We start from the raw sequence: 10,469 nt of genomic DNA, 5'->3' as shown, positions 1-10,469 counted from the left end.
GGGCCTGGCAGCAGCAATGGGAGACGCCCGTAATCTGCCAGCACCCTATGACAAAATGGAACCCAGCAGCAGTGTTAGGAGACCTGAAAGTGGCACATGGCAGAGTGTGGCGATGGAGACAGCAGCAATGGGAGGCCATACAGGGACCCATGACACACTGTGGAAATGGCAGCAGCATGAGGAGGCGGTACAGGGGCCCATGGCAGATTAGGGGCCTGGCAACAGCAATGGGAGACGCCCGTAATCTGCCAGCACCCTATGACAAAATGGAACCCAGCAGCAGTGTGAGGAGACCTGAAAGTGGCACATGGCAGAGTGTGGCGATGGAGACAGCAGCAATGGGAGGCCGTACAGGGACCCATGACACACTGTGGACCTGGCAGCAGCATGAGGAGGCGGTACAGGGGCCCATGGCAGATTAGGGGCCTGGTAGCAGCAATGGGAGACGCCCGTAATCTGCCAGCACCCTATGACAAAATGGAACCCAGCAGCAGTGTGAGGAGACCTGAAAGTGGCACATGGCAGAGTGTGGCGATGGAGACAGCAACAATGGGAGGTGGTACAGGGACCCATGACACACTGTGGACCTGGCAGCAGCATGAGGAGGCGGTACAGGGGCCCATGGCAGATTAGGGGCCTGGCAGCAGCAATGGGAGGCCCGTAATCTGCCAGCACCCTATGACAAAATGGAACCCAGCAGCAGTGTGAGGTGACCTGAAAGTGGCACATGGCAGAGTGTGGCGATGGAGACAGCAGCAATGGGAGGCCGTACAGGGACCCATGACACACTGTGGACCTGGCAGCAGCATGAGGAGGCGGTACAGGGGCCCATGGCAGATTAGGGGCCTGGCAGCAGCAATGGGAGACGCCCGTAATCTGCCAGCACCCTATGACAAAATGGAACCCAGCAGCAGTGTGAGGAGACCTGAAAGTGGCACATGGCAGAGTGTGGCGATGGAGACAGCAGCAATGGGAGGCCGTACAGGGACCCATGACACACTGTGGACCTGGCAGCAGCATGAGGAGGTGGTACAGGGGCCCATGGCAGATTAGGGGCCTGGCAGCAGCAATGGGAGACGCCCGTAATCTGCCAGCACCCTATGACAAAATGGAACCCAGCAGCAGTGTGAGGAGACCTGAAAGTGGCACATGGCAGAGTGTGGCGATGGAGACAGCAGCAATGGGAGGCCGTACAGGGACCCATGACACACTGTGGACCTGGCAGCAGCATGAGGAGGCGGTACAGGGGCCCATGGCAGATTAGGGGCCTGGCAGCAGCAATGGGAGGCCCGTAATCTGCCAGCACCCTATGACAAAATGGAACCCAGCAGCAGTGTGAGGAGACCTGAAAGTGGCACATGGCAGAGTGTGGCGATGGAGACAGCAGCAATGGGAGGCCGTACAGGGACCCATGACACACTGTGGACCTGGCAGCAGCATGAGGAGGCGGTACAGGGGCCCATGGCAGATTACGGGCCTGGCAGCAGCAATGGGAGGCCCGTAATCTGCCAGCACCCTATGACAAAATGGAACCCAGCAGCAGTGTGAGGAGACCTGAAAGTGGCACATGGCAGAGTGTGGCGATGGAGACAGCAGCAATGGGAGGCCGTACAGGGACCCATGACACACTGTGGACCTGGCAGCAGCATGAGGAGGCGGTACAGGGGCCCATGGCAGATTAGGGGCCTGGCAGCAGCAATGGGAGGCCCGTAATCTGCCAGCACCCTATGACAAAATGGAACACACCAGCAGTGTGAGGAGACCTGAAAGTGGCACATGTTTGGGGCATGATTCATGGCGGATTTAGTCAGTTGTGTCAGGAACTGGTGGTTTGAAATCCAGACTAATCCACGCCTGATTCATTTTCACAAACGTGAGTCTCTCCACACTTTGGGTGGACAGTCGTGTCCTCCGCGGAGTTACAATACCTCCTGCCGCACTAAACACGCGCTCCGATGCCACGCTACTGGCCGGGCATGACAGCCTTTCAAGGGCAAATTCAGCTAGTTGGGGCCAAAGGTCAAGTTTCGTTGCCCAGTAGTCAAGGGGATTGTCTACCTCGGTTGGCAGGGTGCTGTCCAAGTAGGCCCAAGCCTGTTGTTTGAGCTCCTGCTCCAGGTCCACCTGATGCTGCTGCTGCTGCGGCTGGTTAGTAGTTTCCTCACTGCGCTGGTGAAGAAAGCTACTCATCATCGACTGCAGACTGAGGCAGCCGCTGCTGGTGGAGCTGCCACTGCTCCTACCACCCCACCCCTCCCCTGCTGCCATGGCAGCGGAACGCGAGCACACAGGGCCCACAGTGTCTGAGGATGGACGTTGGCGCAGAAAGGCAGAGACCAACTGACTACATAGGTGGTTTTTATAGTACGTAATTTTGGCCTCCCTCTCAGCAGGTGTGAAAAAGGCCACCATTTTGGACCGGTAGCGAGGGTCCAACAAGGTGGACAGCCAAAAGTCATCCCTCTGTCTGATGGTTATTATTCGGCTGTCGCTACGCAAACAACCGAGCATGCTATGGGCCATTTGTGCCAAGGAATGCGAGGGACTCCCTGCCTCCATCTCCACAGCATACTGCCACGGTGCGTCTGGGTCCTCTGTCTCCTCCTCCTCCTCTACCAGATGCTCCTGCTCCTCCACTCCTGTCCGCTGAGTGGAAAAACCACCCATTTCACTCAATAATTCCTGAGCACCAATGTCCTCCTCTACCTCCTCCTCTTCTTCCTGTCCTGCCCCCACAGGGGTCATGTGGCGTTGAGATCTGTGCGCCACGTCTACCGCACCCTGACCAGCCATTGTTAACAGCATTTGTTCCAGGATGTGCAACAGAGGAATGACGTCGTTCATCCCATAGTCCTGCCGACTCACGAATAGCGTGGCCTCCTCAAAGGGCCTGAGCAAGCGGCAGGTGTCACGCATGAGCTGCCAATGGCTGACATCTAAGTTACACAGGGGAGTACCTTTATCCGCTTGTAACATCAGGAAATCGGTGATGGCCTTTCGCTGTTCGTAAAGGCGGTCTAACATGTGTAGGGTTGAATTCCACCTTGTTGCAACGTCGCAGATCAGGCGATGCTGTGGAATTCCGTTCTGCCGCTGCAGCTCAAGGAGGGTGTTCTTTGCGGTGTAGGAATGGCTGAAATGCATGCAAAGTTTACGTGACATTTTAAGGATGTCTTGCAGTGGGATGGTGGATTTTAGGAACCGCTTGACAACCAGATTGAACACGTGAGCCATGCATGGCGCATGGCACAACCTTCCTTGACGCAGAGCAGACACCATGTTCTTTCCGTTGTCGGTCAACATGGTTCCGATTTTCAGTTTGCGCGGAGACAGCCATCTGTCGATTTCTCTGTTCATTACACTCAGAAGTTCCTCCCCTGTGTGACTACGTTCGCCAAGGCATACCAGGTGCAGCACAGCGTGACACCGTTGCGCCCTGCACATGTGATATGCCGGTCGGGTAATGGGACTTGGCACGGGGGTGGCGGCTGAGGACACGGCGGAAGAAGAGGTGGTAGAGGCGGACATCTTTGCTGGACCAAGCACGTGCAAACGTGGAGGCAAAAGCGGCGTGACCTGTCCAAGTTGCTGGTGCGGCTGTGCCGGCACCACGTTCACCCAGTGGGCCGTAAATGACATGTACTGTCCCTGACCGTAGTTACAGCTCCACACGTCGGCGCTGCCGTGCACTTTGGCAGAGACCGACATGCTCAAAGACTGGCCCACCATCTCTTCTACATGTGAATGCAGGGCTGGCACTGCCTTTTTGGCGAAGAAATGCCGGCTTGGCACTCTCCACCGCGGCGCGGCACAAGCCATCATTTCTCGGAAAGGTGCTGAGTCCACCACTTGGAAAGGGAGGGACTGCAGCACCAGCAACTTGGACAGGAGGACGTTCAGCTTCTGCACCGTCGGGTGCGTGCTCGCAAACTGTTGTCTCTTGGAAACGGATTCCAAGAAAGACTGCTGACGGAAACCGTGAAGAGGAGTAGCAGGAGAAGGAGCATCTGAACGAGCGGAAGATGCCAACGAGCGACAACTCCCCTCAGCAGAGGTGTTGGAGCCTTGACTGGCTGATAGATGGCGATTGACGTCGGGTGACGGAGCAAGTAACGGAGCGGGTGATGGAGCGGGGGCTGGGGCAGGCAGAACCACCGTATCTTTATCACGGTTTTCCCAGGCCACCAAATGGCGACGCTGCATATGCTGATGCAATGCTGTAGTCCCAACATGGGCCCCCTGGCCATGCTTGACTTTCTGGCCACATAGTCGACATACGGCTACGTTTACTTCCTCGGGCGGCTTGACGAAAAATTGCCACACCGCCGAGTAGGAAACTTTGCCCCCGCTACTCCTCACTGGCTGACTGCTACTTCCTCCGTGCACACCGGCACCACTACTGGCCGTGGTGGTAGGCTGCAGTGGAGCTGGTGCTCTACTCCGTGGCCGTTTGCCTCCACTGACACTGCAGCGACCCTGCTGCCTCTTGGCAGCAGCAATGGGAGGCCGTACGGGGACCCATGACACACTCTGGACCTGGCAGCAGCATGAGGAGGCAGTACAGGGGCCCATGACAGATTACGGGCCTGGCAGCAGCATGAGGAGGCGGGAGGGGGGCCCATGGCCCGACTGTTTTGCTCGCTGCCAAGCTGGCACCCTCTTCTCCTGATGATGCGGAAGCAATAGCCTGATGACGACGAGGTTGCCAAGTGCGATCAGCCTCATCATCATCAATTAGGGTCTCCGCCTCACTACTAGCCCCCTCGGCTGCGTGTGGGTCAGGAGACAGACCCTTCTCTAGACCGGCTACCGAGCCACTCTCCTCGCCAGTACTTCTTCGCCTGGCTGCTGAAGAGGCGGATGTCTCCCCCCGTTCCTGACCGCCCTCTGTTAGCTCTTCCTCACTGTACAGTGGGGCTGAGCCCACAGCATGCGATACTTCGCTTGGTGAGGGAGCACCAAAGGACAGGGGCAGGTAGAGGACACGTGATTTCAGTGGGCTTGCTCCCGGGCCATGCCAACTAACGGTTGTGTCTGACGTACACACTGACCGTTGGCTGTAGGTGTCAGAGGTGACCTGGGAAGAGGAAGACGACCGAGCCAACCAATCGATGACGGCAGGGTTGTCGGTGGAGACACGACTGCTGGATGACACCGGGAGCACTGGCCTCTGGCTGCGACTAGTGCTGCCTCGACCCCTTCCTCTGCTGCCACGTCTGCTCGCTCCTGAAACATTGCCTCCTCTGCCACTCCTCTGCATGTTGTCTGACATACTCTTTAATTCTATAAGCACCCCAAAAATAACATAACGATTCTGTGTCCCTGAGTAACAATTATGTGTCCCTGAGTAACGATTCTGTGTCCCTGAGTAACGATTCTGTGTCCCTGAGTAACAATTCTGTGTCCCTGAGTAACGATTCTCTGTCCCTGAGTAACAGTTCTGTGTCCCTGAGTAACAGTTCTGTGTCCCTGAGTAACAGTTCTGTGTCCCTCAGTAACAATTCTGTGTCTGTCCCTGAGTAACAATTCTGTGTCCCTCAGTAACAATTCTGTGTCCCTCAGTAACAATTCTGTGTCTGTCCCTGAGTAACAGTTCTGTGTCCCTGAGTAACAGTTCTGTGTCCCTGAGTAACAGTTCTGTGTCCCTCAGTAACAATTCTGTGTCTGTCCCTGAGTAACAATTCTGTGTCCCTCAGTAACAATTCTGTGTCCCTCAGTAACAATTCTGTGTCTGTCCCTGAGTAACAGTTCTGTGTCCCTGAGTAACAGTTCTGTGTCCCTGAGTAACAGTTCTGTGTCCCTGAGTAACAATTATGTGTCCCTCAGTAACAATTCTGTGTCCCTCAGTAACAATTCTGTGTCCCTCAGTAACAATTCTGTGTCCCTCAGTAACAATTCTGTGTCTGTCCCTGAGTAACAGTTCTGTGTCCCTGAGTAACAGTTCTGTGTCCCTGAGTAACAGTTCTGTGTCCGTGAGTAACAGTTCTGTGTCCCTGAGTAACAGTTCTGTGTCCCTCAGTAACAATTCTGTGTCTGTCCCTGAGTAACAATTCTGTGTCCCTCAGTAACAATTCTGTGTCCCTCAGTAACAATTCTGTGTCTGTCCCTGAGTAACAATTCTGAGTCCCTGAGTAACAGTTCTGTGTCCCTGAGTAACAGTTCTGTGTCCCTGAGTAACAGTTCTGTGTCCCTCAGTAACAATTCTGTGTCTGTCCCTGAGTAACAATTCTGTGTCCCTGAGTAACAGTTCTGTGTCCCTGAGTAACAGTTCTGTGTCCCTCAGTAACAATTCTGTGTCTGTCCCTGAGTAACAATTCTGTGTCCCTCAGTAACAATTCTTTGTCTGTCCCTCAGTAACAATTCTGTGTCTGTCCCTGAGTAACAGTTCTGTGTCCCTGAGTAACAGTTCTGTGTCCCTCAGTAACAATTCTGTGTCTGTCCCTGAGTAACAATTCTGTGTCCCTCAGTAACAATTCTGTGTCCCTCAGTAACAATTCTGTGTCTGTCCCTGAGTAACAGTTCTGTGTCCCTGAGTAACAGTTCTGTGTCCCTGAGTAACAGTTCTGTGTCCCTGAGTAACAGTTCTGTGTCCCTCAGTAACAATTCTGTGTCCCTCAGTAACAATTCTGTGTCCCTCAGTAACAATTCTGTGTCTGTCCCTGAGTAACAGTTCTGTGTCCCTGAGTAACAGTTCTGTGTCCCTGAGTAACAATTCTGTGTCCCTCAGTAACAATTCTGTGTCTGTCCCTCAGTAACAATTCTGTGTCTGTCTCTGAGTAACAGTTCTGTGTCCCTGAGTAACAGTTCTGTGTCCCTCAGTAACAATTCTGTGTCTGTCCCTGAGTAACAATTCTGTGTCCCTCAGTAACAATTCTGTGTCCCTCAGTAACAATTCTGTGTCCCTCAGTAACAATTATGTGTCTGTCCCTGAGTAACAATTCTGTGTCCCTGAGTAACAGTTCTGTGTCCCTGAGTAACAGTTCTGTGTCCCTGAGTAACAGTTCTGTGTCCCTCAGTAACAATTCTGTGTCTGTCCCTGAGTAACAATTCTGTGTCCCTCAGTAACAATTCTGTTTCCCTCAGTAACAATTCTGTGTCCCTCAGTAACAATTCTGTGTCTGTCCCTGAGTAACAGTTCTGTGTCCCTGAGTAACAGTTCTGTGTCCCTGAGTAACAATTCTGTGTCTGTCCCTGAGTAACAGTTCTGTGTCCCTGAGTAACGATTCTGTGTCCCTGAGTAACAGTTCTGTGTCCCTGAGTAACAATTCTGTGTCCCTAAGTAACGATTCTGTGTCTTTCCCTCAGTAACAATTCTGTGTCTGTCTCTGAGTAACAGTTCTGTGTCCCTGAGTAACAGTTCTGTGTCCCTGAGTAACATTTCTGTGTCCCTGAGTAACAGTTCTGTGTCCCTGAGTAACGATTCTGTGTCCCTGAGTAACAGTTCTGTGTCCCTGAGTAACAATTCTGTGTCCCTCAGTAACAATTCTGTGTCTGTCCCTCAGTAACAATTCTGTGTCTGTCTCTGAGTAACAGTTCTGTGTCCCTGAGTAACAGTTCTGTGTCCCTGAGTAACAGTTCTGTGTCCCTCAGTAACAATTCTGTGTCTGTCCCTGAGTAACAATTCTGTGTCCCTCAGTAACAATTCTGTGACCCTCAGTAACAATTCTGTGTCCCTCAGTAACAATTCTGTGTCTGTCCCTGAGTAACAATTCTGTGTCCCTGAGTAACAGTTCTGTGTCCCTGAGTAACAGTTCTGTGTCCGTGAGTAACAGTTCTGTGTCCCTCAGTAACAATTCTGTGTCTGTCCCTGAGTAACAATTCTGTGTCCCTCAGTAACAATTCTGTGTCCCTCAGTAACAATTCTGTGTCTGTCCCTGAGTAACAATTCTGTGTCCCTGAGTAACAGTTCTGTGTCCCTGAGTAACAGTTCTGTGTCCCTGAGTAACAGTTCTGTGTCCCTCAGTAACAATTCTGTGTCTGTCCCTGAGTAACAATTCTGTGTCCCTCAGTAACAATTCTGTGTCCCTCAGTAACAATTCTGTGTCTGTCCCTGAGTAACAGTTCTGTGTCCCTGAGTAACAGTTCTGTGTCCCTGAGTAACAGTTCTGTGTCCCTGAGTAACAATTCTGTGTCTGTCCCTGAGTAACAGTTCTGTGTCCCTGAGTAACAGTTCTGTGTCCCTGAGTAACGATTTTGTGTCCCTGAGTAACAGTTCTGTGTCCCTGAGTAACAATTCTGTGTCCCTAAGTAACGATTCTGTGTCTGTCCCTTAGTAACAATTCTGTGTCTGTCTCTGAGTAACAGTTCTGTGTCCCTGAGTAACAATTCTGTGTCCCTCAGTAACAATTCTGTGTCCCTCAGTAACAATTCTGTGTCTGTCCCTGAGTAACAGTTCTGTGTCCCTGAGTAACAGTTCTGTGTCCCTGAGTAACAGTTCTGTGTCCCTGTGTAACGATTCTGTGTCCCTGAGTAACAGTTCTGTGTCCCTGAGTAACAATTCTGTGTCCCTAAGTAACGATTCTGTGTCCCTAAAGTATCTGTGGCCCTAACTCTGTCCCTAATACAGAGAGGTCTGTCTCTCTTGAATGACTGGAGGCAAATGGAGAATTGTAAGATGGCCGCAATTTATAGCTCCACCATTACACAGTGCTGGCTGGCTGGCTGCTGATTGGCTAATGCGATCACATGTCATGAATGAATGCATTATGGGTCAGCGCGCCTTGTCTGCGCGCCTTCCCAGACATCCCCGCTCCGTCGCCGCACATGTCGCCGCCATTTTAGGAAAAATTTCGATTCGCGCATCCGAAGTCTGCTAATTTTCGGATTCGGCGCGAATCAAATTTTTCCTAATATTCGAAACGAATTCCACTTCGTCATGTTCGATTCGCTCATCTCTAATAGAGACCTTTATTGAGATTTTCTGTTGTTGTTACAAAGCAGCAGACGGTCCTGCGGGACTTCCAGCATTTTATATAAGAACAAATCATTAGCCGGTACAAATGTCTTCATGTAAACCTGAGAATATTGTGTAGGTACTCCGTACATGTTCTCCTTTTATTAATTCCTCAGAATGGTGATTTTATTTGATTGTTTAAATGGATAATTATATCTCTGCTCTATAGTAATACATGTAAACAGACAAAAAAATGAATAATATGAGGAATCAGACAGAGATTTCCTCTTTTACCCTCGTAGGTCTATCAGACCATCCACTGACCATGAATGCACTTTTTTGGGCTTTTCCTTCTGATCTATCTGATGACTCTTATCACAAACCTTCTTATATTTTTCTTGGTCCTCACTGACCACCATCTGCACAACCCAATGTATTTTTTTCTTGCCAACTTGGCATTTCTGGACATGTCCTATTCATCAGTGACCGCACCGAGGATGCTCTATGACTTGGTCACAAGAAGCCGATCAATATCCATTCCTGCCTGTATAGCCCAAGTCTTTTTTTATGTGTGGTGTGCTTGTTCAGAACTTTTCTTACTCTCAGTTATGTCCTACGACCGCTACATTGCCATCTGCCACCCCCTACATTACAAACTAATGATGTCTTGGAGGGTCTGTGCTCGTATGGCCTCCATGGTCTGGGCTGTAGGATGTTCTGTCTCTTTGGTTCATACTTTATTTTTGCTCAGGTTGTCCTTCTGCAGAACATCTTCCATCCACAACTTCTTTTGTGACCTTCCACACTTGATCCAGATTACATGTACTGACCCCTTCATAAACATGGTGGTCATATTCTTAGCAGGTGCTACTTTTGCATTAGGAGCCTTTCTTTTGACCTTTCTTCCATATGTCTATATTTTCAGTACCATCCTCAGAATCCGTAGTAAGACTGGAAAGAGGAAAGCATTCTCCACCTGCACCTCACACCTCACCGTGGTCTCCATCTTTTATGGCTCCTTAATTTTTATTTACTTGGTTCCATCTTCCAGCAATATGTAAAATTTAAATAAACTGTTTACAGTCATATCTGCCCTCATTAACCCATTGCTGAATCCTCTGATCTACAGCCTGAGGAACAAAGATCTCAAGGAGGCACTTAGGAGGTCTTATTATCACCTAAAATTAATTCAGGTTTGCTGCTGAAACAAAAATAGTGAATATTGACACTTTTATTTTTCTAGAAAATTTTTAGATGACTAAAGATGTTAGTAATGTCTTTCAGAAATTGTAAAAATGTCCGTTGTTCAAAGTTGTACCCAACCTATTCATGACCAATGGTCACTGTAATCCTGATGCTCTGGCCACTTTCTTTTTTTTTCTGTGTTTACCTTTTTTTTTATTAATTTCAAATACATTACATATCAAAAATACTTATACAGGGAAACATTAACCTCCTCCGGCCCGCCATATAAGGAAATGGCGGGAGCGCGGTGGTTCTGTTACCCTTGGAGGACGTCATATGACGTCCTCCCACTCTAACCACGCGTGCTGCCCCTGGGGGCGCGCAGCACGGC

The 10,469-nt window shown here is 50.5% G+C and overlaps 1 pseudogene; it reads left to right on the top strand.

The window, feature by feature from the left end:
- Positions 1 to 9,258: 9,258 nt before the first annotated feature.
- Positions 9,259 to 10,098, top strand: LOC149433805 (olfactory receptor 1G1-like; annotated as a pseudogene).
- Positions 10,099 to 10,469: the final 371 nt, after the last annotated feature.

Source organism: Staurois parvus, unplaced genomic scaffold, assembly GCF_062004578.1.
Source record: "Staurois parvus isolate SC_StPar_1 unplaced genomic scaffold, SC_StPar_1.0 ptg001917l, whole genome shotgun sequence".
NCBI classification, from domain to species: Eukaryota; Metazoa; Chordata; class Amphibia; order Anura; family Ranidae; genus Staurois; species Staurois parvus.
This window is presented reverse-complemented; position numbering and strand designations above follow the sequence as displayed.